Raw genomic sequence first — 15,173 nt, 5'->3', positions numbered from 1 at the left:
ACTTTAGCATTTTCACTAATTAGCAACTTTTCGACTACTTAGCCAGTTAGTTAACCCTTCCCCTAACCCTAACTTGAACCCTTTTAGCTAACCCTTCCCCTAACCATAACCTTAACCCTTTAATCTAACTCCTAAACTTAACCTTAACCAGTAACCCTAACCTCTAGACTAACAGCCTAGCTAGAATTCGTAGCATATCTTATGTTTAGCAAATTCATAACATATTTTTCGTTTTGCAAATTTGTAACATATCATACAAAATGGGTGATGGATATCCACACGTCTCACATTTACGTACATAATAATATAAAATGCTCTGAGACCAGGTTGCTCACTCAGCAACTTCACTCCCACTCGTCTCTAGTTCCAAATTCCAACCCTCGGTTTCCCTCAACCCATCCCACCTATCTCTGCTGGCCACCCTCTTTTGATTTTTATGAGCCATATATCTTTCAACTATGCTGTGATTTTTAACATACAATTTGAATATATCTAATCGAATAGAATCCACCGATTGCGAGTTAAAGATAAATACTTTTGCTAAAAGTATTAATATATTATCAATTGACTGACCAGGTCTCGAATCTTCCAAAAATGCTGTACTACATATGAAAAAGTATGTGGAAACCCCTTCAAATTAGTGGATTAGACTATTTCAGCTACACACGTTGCTGACAGGTGTATATAATTGAGCACACAGCTATGTAATCTCCATAGACAAACATTGGCAGTAGAATGGCCATCCTGAAAAGCTCAGTGACTTTCAACGTGGCACCGTCATAGCATGCCACCTTTCCAACAGGTCAGTTCATCAAATTTCTTCCATGCTAGAGCTGCCCCGGTCAGCTGTAAGTGCTGTTGTTGTGAAGTGGAAACGCCTAGGATCAAAAACGGCTAGGGCCGAACAGTCGCACACAAGCCTGAGATCATGCACAATGCTAAGCGTTGGCTGGTGTGGTGTAAAGCTCGCGGCCATTGGACTCTGGAGCAGTGGAAATGCGTTCTCTGGAGTGATGAATCACGCTTCACCATCTGGCAGTCCGACGGAAAATTCTTGGTTTGGCGGATGCAAGGGAAACGGTACCTGCCCGAATGTATAGTGCCAACTGTAAAGTTTGGTGGAGGAGGAATAACGGTCTGGGGCTGTTTTTTATGGTTCGGGTTTGACCTCTTAGTTCCAGTGAAGGGAAATCTGAACGCTAACGCATACAGTGCATTCGGAAAGTACTCAAACCCCTTGACTTTTTCCGCATTTTGTTACATTACAGACTTATTTTAAAATTGATTAAATCGTTTTTTTCCTTATCAATCTACACACAATACCCCATAATGACAAAACAAAAACAGCTTTATAAAAATTTTTGTTCATGTATTAAATATTAAAATCTTAAATATTACATTTACATACAGTTGAATTCGAAAGTTTACATACACCTTAGCCAAATACATTTAACCTCAGTTTTTCACAATTCCTGACATTTAATCCTAGTAAAATTCCCTGTCTTAGGTCAGTTAGGATCACCACTTTATTTTAATAATGTGAAATTTCAGAATAATAGTAGAGAGAATGATTTATTTCAGCTTTTATTTCTGTCATCACATTCCTAGTCGGTCAGAAGTTGACATATTCTCAATTAGTATTTGGTAGCATTGCCATTAAATTGTTTGACTTTGGTCAAACGTTTCAGGTAGCCGTCCACAGCTTCCCACAATAAGTTGGGTGAATTTTGTCCCATACCTCCTGACAGAGCTGGTGTAACTGAGTCAGGTTTGTAGGCCACCTTGCTCGCACACACTTTTTCCGTTCTGCCCACAAATCTTCTATAGGATTGATGCCGGGGCTTTGTGATGGCCACTCCAGTACCTTGACTTTGTTGTCTTTAAGCCATTTTGCCACAACTTTGGAAGTATGCTTGGGGTCATTGTCCATTTGAATAACTTCCTGACTGATGTCTTGAGATGTTGCTTCAATATATCCACAGAATTGTCTTCCCTCATGATGCCATCTATTTTGTGAAGTGCACCAGTCCCTCCTGCAGCAAAGCAACCCGCACAACATGATGCTGCCACCCACGTGCTTCACGGTTGGGATGGTGTTCTTCGGCTTGCAAGACTCCCCCTTTTTCCTCCAAACATAACGATGGTCATTATGGCCAAACAGTTCTAATTTTGTTTCATCAGACCAGAGGAATTTTCTCCAAAAAGTATGGTGTTTGTCCCACGTGCAGATTCAAACCGTAGTCTGGCTTTTTTATGGTGGTTTTGGAGTAGTGGCTTCTTCCTTGCTGAGCGGCCTTTCAGGTTATGTCGATATAGGACTTGTTTTACTGTGGATACAGATACATTTATACCTGTTTTCTCCAGCATCTTCACAAGGTCCTTTGCTGTTGATTGATTGCACTTTTTTGCACCAAAGTATGTACATCTCCAAAATTGCTCCCAAGGATGAACCAGACTCGTGGAGGTCTTGACTGATTTCTTTTGATTTTCCCATGATGTCAAGCAAAGAGGCACTGAGTTTGAAGGTAGGCCTTGAAATACATCCGCAGGTACACTACCAATTGACTCAAATTATGTAAATTAGCCTATCAGAAATGCATAAAGCCATGACATCATTTTCTGGAATTTTCCAAGCTGTTTAAAGGCACAGTCAATTTAGTGTTTCTAAACTTCTGACCCACTAGAATTGTGAGTTATAAGTTAAATAATCTCTCTGTAAACAATTGTTTGAAAAATTGCACAAAGTACTTGTCCTAACCGACTTGCCAAAACTATAGTTTGTTACCAAGAAATTTGTGGAGTGGTTGAAAAAATAGTTTTAATGACTCCAACCTAAGTGTATGTAAACATCCGACTTCAACTGTAAGTATTCAGACCCTATACTCAGTACTTTGTTGAAGCACCTTGGCAGCGATTACAGCCTTGAGTCTTCTTGGGTATGACGCTACAAGCTTGGCGCACCTGTATTTGGGGAGTTTCAATCTCCTCTGCAGATCCTCTCCATCTCTGTCAGGTTAGATGGGGAGCATCGCTGCACAGCTATTTTCAGGTCTCTCCAGATGTTCGATCAGGTTCAAGTCTAGGCTTTGGCTGGGCCACTCAAGGACATTCAGAGAATTGTTCAAAAGCCACTCCTGCGTTGTCTTGGCTGTGTGCTTAGGGGTTGTTGTCCTGTTGGAAGGTGAACCTTCACCCCAGTCTGAGGTCCTGAGCACTGTGGATCAGGTTTTTCTCAAGGATCTCTTTGTACTTTGCTCTTTTCATCTTTCCCATGATCCTGACTAGTCTCCCAGTCCCAGTCCCTGCAGCTGAAAAACATCCCCACAGCATGATGCTGCCACCACCATGCTTCACCGAAAGGATGGTGCCAGGTTTCCTCCAGACGTGACAATTGGCTTTCAGACTAAAGAGTTCAATCTTGGTTTCATCAGACCAGAGAATCTTGATTCTCATGGTCTGAGAGTCTTTAGGTGCCTTTTTGCAAACTCCAAGCGGGCTGTCATGTGCCTTTTACTGAGGAGTGGCTTCCGTCTGGCCACTCTACCATAAAGGCCTGATTTGGTGGAGAGTTGCAGAGATGGTTGTCCTTCTGGAAGGTTCTCCTATCTCCACAGAGGAACTTTAGAGCTCTGTCAGAGTGACCATCGCTGCTCCCTTGTGGCGCAGCAGTCTAAGTCACTGCATCTCAGTGCTAGAGGCGTCGATACAGACCCTGGTTTGATTCCAAGCTGCATCACAACCGGACGTGATTGGGAGTCCCATAGGGCGGCACACAATTATCTTAGCATCGTTCGGGTTGTTGTTTTGCCGGGGTAGGCCATCATTGCAAATAAGAGTTTGTTCTTAACTGACTTTCCTAATTAAATAAAGGTAAAATAAATATAAATAAATATATTCTTTGTCACTTCCCTGACCAAGGCCCTTCTTCCCTGATTGCTCAGTTTGTTCGGGCTGCCAGCTCTAGGAAGAGTCTTGGTGGTGCCAAACTTCTTCTATTTAGGAATGATGGAGGCGACTGTGTTCTTGGGGACCTGCAATGTTGCAGAAATGTTTTGGTACCCTTCCCCAGATCTGTGCCTCAACACAATCCTGTCTTGGAGCTCCATGGACAATTCCTTCAACCTCATGGCTTGGTTTTTGATCTGACATGCACTGTCAACTGTGGGACCTTATATAGACAGGTGTGTGCCTTTCCAAATCATGTCCAATCAATTGAATTTACCACAGGTGTACTCCAATCAAGTTGTAGAAACATCTCAAGGATGGTCAATGGAAACAGGATGCATCTGAGCTCAATTTCGAGTCTCATAGCAAAGGGTCTGAATAGTTATGTATATAAGTTATTTCAGTTTTTTTTTTTATACATTTGAAAAAAAATCTAAAACCTGTTTTTACTTTGTCATTATGGGGTATTGTGTGTAGATTGATGAGGAATTGTTTTTATTTAATACATTTTAGAATAAGCCTGTAACGTAACAAAATGTAGAAAAAGTCAAGGATCTGAATACTTTCCAAATGCACTGTAAAATGACCTTCTAGACGATTCTGTCCTTCCAACTTTGTGGCAACAGTTTGGGGAAGGCCCTTTCCCGTATCGGCATGACAATGCTCCCGTTTACAAAGCGAGGTCCAAAGCGAGGTCCATGCCTGACCTCACTAATGCTCTTGTGGCTGAATGGAAGCAAGTCCCCACAGCAATGTTCCAACATCTAGTGGAAAGCCTTCCCAGAAGAGTGGAGGCTGTTATAGCAGCAAAGGGAGGACCAACTCCATATATATTACCATTAATATGAGATGTTCGATGAGCAGGTGTCCACATACACTACATTTGGTCATGTAGTGTTTTTCTAAAGTTAATTTTAGATAATTGTTATGCTTTTTCAGCTATTCCTGAACCTGAGACCAGAAGCAGGCTACCTGAGGGCAATACCAGAACAAATGGTCTATTGATTCTGTTTCCTCGCAACAAAATCTGCAGAACTGCAATGGTTGTATGCATCCCAGGGAGTTAATACTGTACCATGTCTGAATATGAAGCTTAGTTAATTAATCTGGAGGGCCCTTCGTTATGGCCCGGCTGGTCTTATTTTTCTCCTCTGGAAGTTGTCAAGGGAGAAGCAGAATAATGATAGTGAAGGAGTACATCTTGTTTTCCTCAGTGTGATCTGGGTAATCCCAGACCCAGGCAGGCATCCTCAGGTGTGGTCCAATTAGGACAGACATGATGAAACACTCCTAATGGGCTGTGTGCCTTTTGGAATTTACAGGTAAAATTAAAAGGTCTGGTTTAATCAGGCCCCAGACTAACTCCTGTTCATGATTTCTATAAAATAATGATCATACATGTTGTGTGAGGATTCTTTACCATCCACAAGTAGCTATGTTATTTTTCTCTGCTGTGCCTTGAGAGACTTGTTGATTCAGTATATGTGGACGTGTCCTCTCCCTAGAGACTAATTCAGTCATTATGACTGATAATAACAAGCTGGCTTTACATGAGCCTTAATTTTTGATCAGCCATTCTAGTGGGCTGCAGCTGGGTGAGAGCGAGCAGGGAATGGGAGATAGAGTATTTATCCTGGCATCTCTGCTTTCTCCGCATACATCTGTTCAATTAGTCAGCCTCATGGGTCCTGCTCATTCAGACTCTGCATATTTAAACTATATCCCTTTCATTCTATTATCTGAATGGAAGGTATAGTGTATTTAATGACAAATTCAATCCCTGTGCATTTTTGTCATCTCTGAACATATTCAATGACAATTCTTATTCTGCACTCTTTTGGATCACTTAAAATTCTAACCACATGCAATTGCACTTTTTTGTCAAAGCCTATGAAAATGATACATGAAAATGATGTACACGTAGAATGACATGCCAGGCACCGATCGTGAGCTATTTATGTATTATGGAGTGTATGTTATTTATAATGAGGGATACCTGGAAAAAATCAGATCACTCTAAAATGAAAATGGATGGCCCTCCCTTTAGTAAAATATATTTTTACCCTACCCTCCCTGAACTCTTGAAAAAAAACGACTGACCCTCCCCTATACCCTAAATAATTATTAAAACATAAAATGGATAGCAGATAACATGGCTACTGCTTATCCTCACTCTTAGGACAGACCAGAGCCTTAGATATGCCGTTTTTTCAGGGATCAAGGTCAGACCCAAGTGCAAACTGTGTGAAGTAGCAATGTTTATTGTAACATGGGCAGACAAAGGACAGGTCAAGGCAGGCAGGGGTTGATAATCCAGAGTAGGAGCAAAGGTACAGGACGGCAGGCAGGCTCAGGGTCAAGGACAGGCAGAATGGTCGGGCAGGCAGGCTCGGAGTCAGGACAGGCAAGGGTCAAAGCCAGGAGGGCGAGAAAAGAGAAACTGGAAAAAGCAAGCGCTGAGACACAAGACGCTTGTAGGCTTGAACAAATAAGACGAACTGGCACAGACAGACAGAAGACACAGGTATAAATACCCAGAGGATGAGTGGGGAAGATGGGAGACACCTGGAGGGGGTGGAGACAAGCACAAGGACAGGTGAAACAGATCAGGGTGTTTTTCGATTTGTAAGCATTACATGACAAAGTAGCCAGATGGTTGTGGATTTGCAGATCACCGCGGACAAGGGTGAAAAGATATCCATTATAATAAAGGCACTGCATGAATCAATCATGCCTGAATGAATCAATTAATTTCACATGACTGGAGACAAGCAGAATCTTTAATACCACAACAGAGCATGACAACGAATGAGTACATGCTGCAGCAACGGAGAAGTTTTGATTTCTATACAGGCTATTGTTTAAAAAGAGTATAGTGTAAGTTTGGAACAGTGCTAAAATTGTCTATCAACTGTAAAAATGTAGGCAACAGAACCAGTTACAACTGAAGTATCTGATCATCAATGAAAAAGCCATTAATTGTTTAACACAGCAGCCACATATCATCAGGTTGGCCTATATTGACTTGTAAAAAAATATAATTTGGGAAACTTTCATTTTTTTGATATTACAAAATAGGTGTGTGTTGACTGTGATTAGGCCATGGGAATGTAAGAGCATCTGCTAGGCTAAATTAACAAACTAGGCATGCATAGCTCACCACATGATCCTTAAACCAAAGACTGACCAAACTCGAGTATCTAAAACTGAATTCAAAGGCACTGTTGAATGACTGTATAGCCTAATAAGGCATTTTCCATTTCATTATTTTTTAATTCTAAGTAATTGTATGTTTTAAATGTCATTGTATATAGCATAAATGCTAAATATATAGGCATGTTGGTGAAGTGCTGTTGTTGATGTGTTGATGAAAGGCTGAGCGTTCCTGCCAGCCTGTAGCGTGTCACAAATGCTTTACAAATGATTTCTTAAATGGCAGGCTATAGCCTTGAAATAATAAAATAGCCTAAATCATTTTCATTCCTTAGGCCACCTGGCTTGCTCCTGACTGATTTAGAGTTAGTACGTTGTTTAACAGTCTGTTGAAAGATCCAACGTCAATGTCGAAAATCAATGTCGAACAGAATCATTACTTCCCATACAAAGTACATGTTTTGTCTCCTCATCGGCTATAGAAGGCTCTGAATGTCATAGAGACAAACCAAATATATCCCATATTCATCAGAGTCACGTCTTTCCCCAGGATTTTACAGCTAGTTTCTAGCATAAAGCATTGCGGATTAAAGCGTCGTTATAGATCACTTTGCATAATCATAATCATGTTTCTTTTTTCAAAATCTCAAGTTAACAAGGAGTAGTCCTATGCTTTTAGCCATTTTCTTTAACAAAACCCACAACTCCCTCACATACTCCTTCAATTCAAGCACTGGTTTTAACTTAACACACCAAGCTCATCACTGACACTGAGATATTTAAGGAGTTCTTGGTGACTGAATTGGCTGACAAAATCTTTGGATAGTAGACTATCATTTAATCTGTCAAACAGGTAGGCCCACCTCTTATTTCTTGAATAGGAAGAAATAGGGTCCAGCACAAAGCGGTCTTGTTGTCAAATTAAAATGAGGGCTGTTTATATTAATTTGGTCTTCTCTAATTAGCCTAACTTCAGCACCGATGTGCTGTCCATCTCCACGGTGACGGCATCATGTAAATTATTTGAACATGGCTTATCTACAGTATAGGCCAGCCTTTCTCAAACTGCTTTGTGCCAGGGACAGTCCAGAGGTGTCAAGGTGTTTTCAACAGCCAGTCTGTTGTGATATTTAGATGTTGTTGCAGCGAGAGGAGAAACTGGTCTCACATAAGTAGGTAAAATGAATGGGGATTAACGTCTTCACTGCCATCTCGCAGAGTTGGTGGTATTCTCCGCTACTGAACAGCTAGAATGTGGATTGGCGCATCTCATTAAAACGAGTGTGCAGGCCTTGGTCACAGGACAGCTCCAATAGGGCCGAATGCACTGTATGCTGCAGACCAGCAAGCATTCCTCAACAGATTGGTGTCGGTCCACGGAACAGGGTTTGAGAAGGGCTTTTATAGGCTATGGATAATTTTATTGAGACCACACTAGACACACTTAATATTGCATGCCCAGCAGAGAATCAGGGATTAGGGGCATCGCCAAGCACACATGAGACAATAAGCAACTAATTATCAAACCCTGACCAATATGACATTTCATTCATTACAAATTACATGATGCTCCTCTAGACAAAAAAAAAAAATACTAAACCCTCCCTGTCTGAAATTGAAAAAGCATGAAACTCCCCCATTTTCCTCCAGCTAACTATTGTGTACATTTCGACCTCTCCTAAAATATATTTGTAATATTATGCACCTCAAAAGGCATCAATGATATCAACAAGTAGGCCTACAGATTATCTGGAGATGGAGAGAAGTGTGAGAGCCAACACAGTAACTCAAGCACAGCCTGCAGACTCCCTGCTAGGATTCACTTTAGTCTGAGAGCGCAAGTCTATTTCTGGAGGAACCCAGCTCTGAAATAGCCGCCAAGGGCTGCAAGCACTCCACTGGAGTACCAGATAAGAGCATGGAGAGCACAACTTTTATCAAGCAGCCTACTGTGAAACTTTCCACTAAGTCATAATCTACAAGGTGGGCTTGTTTGTACACTACATGGCTAAAAGTATGTGGACACCTGCTCATCGAACATCTCATTCCAAAATCATGGGCAGTTGGTCTCCCCTTTGCTGCTACAACAGCCTCCACTCTTCTGGGAAGGCTTTCCACTAGATGTTGGAACATTGCTGCGGGGACTTGCTTCCATTCAGCCACTAGAGCATTAGTGAGGTCAGGCATGGATCTCACTTTGGACCTCGCTTTGTGCAAAGGGACATTGTCATGCTGAAACAGGAAAGGGCCTTCTCCAAACTGTAGCCACAAAGTTGGAAGGACAGAATATAGAATGTCTAGAATGTCATCGTATGCTGTAACGTTCAGATTTCCCTTCACTGGAACTAAGGTGCCTAGCCCGAACCATGAAAAACAGCCCCAGACAATTATTCCTCCCCCAATAAACTTTACAGTTGGCACTATGCATTCGGGCAGGTAGCATTCTTCTGGCATCCTCCAAACCCAGATTCATAATTCAGACTGCCAGAAGCTGAAGCGGGGTTCATCACTCTAGAGAACGCGTTTCCACTGCTCCAGAGTCCAATGACGGATAGCTTTACACCAGTCCAGCCAATGCTTGGCATTGCACATGGTGATCTTAGGCTTGTGTTCGACTGCTCGTCCATAGAAACCCATTTCATGAAGCTCCCGACGAACAGTTCTTGTGCTGACGTTGCTTCCAGAGACAGTTTGGAACTCAATAGTGTTGCAATCGAGGACACGTGCTACGCGCTTCAGTACTCGGCAATCCCGTTCTGTGAGCTTGTGTGGTCTACCACTTCACGACTAAGCCGTTGTTGCTCCTAGATGTTTCCACTTCACAATAACAGCACTTACAGTTGGCATGGGCAGCTCTAGCAGGGCAGACATTTGACGAACTGACTTGTTGAAAAGGTGGCATCTTATGATTGTGCCACGTTGAAGGTTGAGCTCTTCAGTAAGGCTAATCTACTGCCACTGTTTGTCTATGGAGATTGCCTGGCTGTGTGCCCGATTTTATACACCTGTCAGCAACAGGTGTGGCTGAAATAGCCAAATCCACTCATTTGAAGGGGTCCACATACTTTTGTATATATGGTTTATCAATGACTCATATAATTACCTTAATTACCTTAGTTGCTAAAACTATTTTTGGACTTATTAATTAATGATACAGTTTATATACCTATTGATTATTGAAGAATATAATTTATTAATTAATCATGAGCTACGTTCAACTGTCATACCCCATCAAAACCCAGAATATAAGCTTGTTTTACTTTAATGTTTGTAAACAATTAAAATCGAAAAAATAACACTCTACAGCCTCAAAACATTGTTAAAACTATAAATTGTGATATCATGGATGGTCAGTAATTGCATCCATAGCTCTGTCTATGAGTTTAAGAGTGGTTACATTTCTCTAGGGCTGACCTAGTTTGGCTTCCTGGGATTAGGTTATATTGTTAAGTTACAGAATCTGCTGAATCACATTGACCTGATTAAGATCTTATCAGCATTGGAGGAGACAGAGGTTGCATCATAAACACAATGGCTCATTGGTATGGAGAGCGTACGTTAGCAATAATTAAAGTAGAATGGTGGTGAGAAGCAGAGACGCTGGCTGACCTGGAGCTAAAGGAATAAAGCTGTCTCTGAGGACATTCAGCGCTGATACACCACTCAGTCTGCGCTTTTACAAGAAAATACAACAGAGGTCCTCTGGAGTTAAGTTACCCCTTGGGATAACTTCAAATTGAAGGGGAAAGCCTAAAATATTTGAGGGTAGACGGGGAAATGTATCCTTGAAATTAAGAGGGTAAATGTAGAACCATAATTAAAATATGTATACAAATATTTGCTAATACCACATTATTACATATCTGCACTACAATGATATATTCTAAAACGGGTTGTTTGATCCTGGATACGGATTGGGCAAGCAGAGTTCCAAGCCGTGCTGTATTGGCCATCACAGACACACCTGCTAACAGTTCCATCTGAAAAAGGAGCTTGTCAAGAAAACAACACGAAGAGCAAAGTCTACTGATGCAGCTCCCATTGAGGCCACTAGCACTACTCCGTCTCCTTCTGTCACGGAGGAAGTGCCAGAGACCATCTCAGAAGCTACAGTTGTGGCAGCTACAAAAGGAAGAGGAAAGGCGCCCCAAAAGGGAAAAGCTGTATCTCAGGAAATTGACATTGAGCCAGCTACTGAATCAGAGCAGCCGAGAAAGCCCCACAGAGGGAGAGCGGCAAGAAAATAGAGCTTAGGCCTTCATAGATTTTTGTTTGTATGCTTGCTAATGTATGATTGCTCAACTTATTATTATTTATTTTTTTACTTCTCTGGTGTTATAGCTAAGCAAGGCCCGAGGGGGTGTGGTATATAGCCAATATACCATGGCTAAGGGCTGTTCTTACATACGACGCAACACGGAGTGCCTGGATACAGCTCTTAGTCGTAGTATATTGGACATATGTCAAAACCCCCCGAGGTGCCTTATTGCTATTATAAACTGGTTACCAACGTAATTAGAGCAGGAAAAATAAATGTTTTGTCATACCCCTGGTATACAGTCTGATATACGGCTGTAAGTCAATCAGCATTCAAGGCTTGAACCACCCAGTTTATAATAACATATACAGTGCATTCGGAAAGTATTCAGGCCCCTTGACTTTTTCCACATTTTCTTACGTTACTGCCTTATTCTAAAATGGATCAAATATATTTTTGCCCTCATCAATCTACACACAACACCCCATAATGACAAAGCAAAAACAGTTTTTTTAGAATTGTTTGCAAATGTATTAAAAGTAAAATACCTTATTTATATACATTTAAGTGTAAAGGCTGTTGGAAGGAGAAGGTGAGGTCCAAGGTGCAGCGTGGTACGTGTTAATCCTTTTATTAATGGAACTGAACACTGATGAACAAAACAACAAAGAGAACAACTAAAACAGTTCTGTCTGGTGCAGACACAAAAACAGAAAGCAACTACCCACACCCATAGTGGGAAAACAGGCTGCCTAAGTATGGTTCTCAATCAGAGACAACGATAACCAGCTGCCTCTGATTGGGAACCATACCAGGCCCAAACATAGAAACACAACACCTAGACATACAACATAGAATACCCACCCACATCACACTGAAAAATAGAAACATTCAAAGCAATCCCCCCCCCCCCACACTGAGAGAAGATGATGAAGATGATTGACTGAGAGAAGTTGATGATGAAAAGACTGTGGGGGCTTTGACATTATCGATCATAGTCTGCTGCTGGAAAAACATATGTTTTTTTGCTTTACACCCCCTGCTATATTGTGGATAAAGTGTTACCTGTCTAACAGAACACAGAGGGTGTCCTTTAATGGAAGCCTCTCCAACATAATCCAAGTAGAATCGGGAATTCCCCAAGGCAGCTGTCTAGGCCCATTGCTTTTTTCAGTCTTTACTGATGAATTGCCACGGGCTTTGACTCAACACTATACGTCAGCTACTACAGCGACAGAAATGACTGCAACACTTAACAAAGAGTTGCTGTTAGTTTCAGATTGGGTGGCAAGGAATAAGTTAGTCCTAAATATTTCTAAAACTAAAAGCTTTGTATTTAGGACAAATCATTCACTGAACCCTAAACCTCAACTAAAACGTGTAATAAATTATGTGGAAATTGAGCAAGTTGAGGTGACTAAACTGCTTGGAGTAAAGCTGGATTGTAAACTGTCATGGTCAAAACATACTGACACAACAGTAGCTAAGATGGGGAGAAGTATGTCCATTATAAGGTGCTGCTCTACCTTCTTAACAGCACTATCAACAAGGCAGGTCCTACAGGCCCTAGTTTTGTTGAACCTGGACTGCTGTTCAGTCATGTGGTCAGGTGCCACAAAAAATGACTTTTCAATTGGTTCAGAAAAGGGCAGCACGGCTGGCCATTGGATGTACACAGAGAACTAATATAAATATTATGCATGTCAATCTCTCCTGGCTCAAAGTGGAGGAGAGATTGACTTCATCACTGCTTTTATTTATGAGAGGTATTGACATGTTGAATGCACCGAGCTCTCTGTTTGAACTACTGGCACACAGCTCAGACACCCATGCATACCCCACAAGACATACCACAAGAGGTCTCTTCACAGTCCTCAAGTCCAGAACAGACTATGGAAGGTGCACAGTACTAAATACATGGGACTCTATTCCACATCAAGTAACTCATACAAGCAGTAAAATTAGATTTAAAGAACAGATAAAAAAAAACACCTTATGGAACAGCGGGGACTGTGAAGCAACACAAACATAGGTACAGACACATCCATATATACACACATGATAGCATGTGCACTATACACAGCTCATGGGGATCCATAATAAATACAAATACCAAAACAACCAGATTTAAACTCTTACTGTCAGTTTCTGCATGAGTAAACTTCAGTCCTATTTGTATCACATTGCCTCTGATCAAATCTATCTGAGGGGAAATCTTAGATGTAATGTTGAGATAATGGATCTGGCTCATCAGACCTGCTGTGGGTTTTGATGAAGAGACATGTTGACCGGCTGGTGAACAGTAAGGAAGTGCTTCTTCTCTCACCTACAATATCTGGGTCCTGCTTTTCTCCTGCTGTCTTTTATATTAGCAATTAAAACCTAATTAAAATCAACAGAAGGCGTGGAGGGGGGTGCTGCTGGACATGAGTTAAAAATTGCCTTAAGCATTTTCTACTTACTAGAATTCAGGCCAAGTTGTGTTAGTGTGTTAGTGTATACTGCTGGTGGTTAATTACACCAGTTGACAGACAGAATGGGCTGATTCATCCTCATTCTCTCCTCTAAATCTCCTCTTCCAGGAGCCTGGTTGCTGCGCTCTTACAGGTCAATGCCATTGAACCTGAAACAATAAACTTCTTGAAAGGAGTTGCTGAGGGGAACATGAATAAGGTTTTTGAACAACATCATCAAATGAATGATCTACTGTATGTACACTGAGTGTACAAAACATTAGGAACATGTTCCTAATATTGAGTTGCATCCCCTTTTGCCATCAGAACAGCTTAAATTTGTCAGGGCATGGACTCTACAAGGTGTCGAAAGCGTTCCTCAGGGTTGCTGGCTCATGTTGACTCCAATGCTTCCAATGCTCCAATGCTTCCCACAAGTTGGCCGACAGTGGATCTCTATACTGATTAGCTAATTTCTTCTCAACCCACAGATTCTCATTGAGATCTGGTGACTGGGCAGGCCACTGCAGTAAGCAGAATTCACCATAATGTTCACGGAACCATTCCTGTATAATCCTAACCTTGTGACATTGGGCATTAACCTACTGAAAAAATACATTTGCAGATGGATACATTGCTCTCATGAAGGGATGCATCTGAATGGCACTGATGTTCAGATATCCTGTGGCATTCAAATGTTGCTTCACTTTTATCAAGGTGCCCAATGTGTGCAATGGAAACTACCCCACACCATCACACCACCAACACTAGCCTGAAATGTTGACACGCGTCATAATGGATGCATGTACTCATGTGGTTTTCTCCATACCCTAGTCCTCCCATCAGCATGAAACAGCAGGAACCGGGATTCATCAGACCAGACAATGTTTTTGCAATTTTCCAGTGTCCAGTGTTTTCATTCCTTAGCCCACTGCAATTGCAGGTTCTTGTTTTTTGCTGAAAGAAGTTGAACTCTGTGAGGTCGTCAGCTGCCATACCCCATTCATGTCAAGGTACGATGAGTTGTACATTCTTTTATGGGTCTTTGGGCACTATTGTTGTACTGGACTGTCAGTTGACTAACTGTAGCCAGTCAGTTGCGCTGCACAATTTGTCAGCCTTCTTTGTCCTCTTTCATCAATTATATTTTTTTTTACCATTGGCCTGCCGTTGGCTGGATGTCCTTTGGGTGGTGGACCATTCTTGATACACACGGGAAGCTGTTGAGCGTGAAAAACCCAGCAGTGTTGCAGTTCTTGACACACACAAACCGGTGCGCCTGGCACCTACTTCTATACCTCGTTCAAAGGCAATTCAATATTTTGTCTTGCCCATTCATCAATAGCTTTCACCTGGATTCACCT

This window comes from Oncorhynchus mykiss, chromosome 19 (genome assembly GCF_013265735.2).
Source record: "Oncorhynchus mykiss isolate Arlee chromosome 19, USDA_OmykA_1.1, whole genome shotgun sequence".
In the NCBI taxonomy this organism is placed as follows: Eukaryota; Metazoa; Chordata; class Actinopteri; order Salmoniformes; family Salmonidae; genus Oncorhynchus; species Oncorhynchus mykiss.
This window is presented reverse-complemented; position numbering follows the sequence as displayed.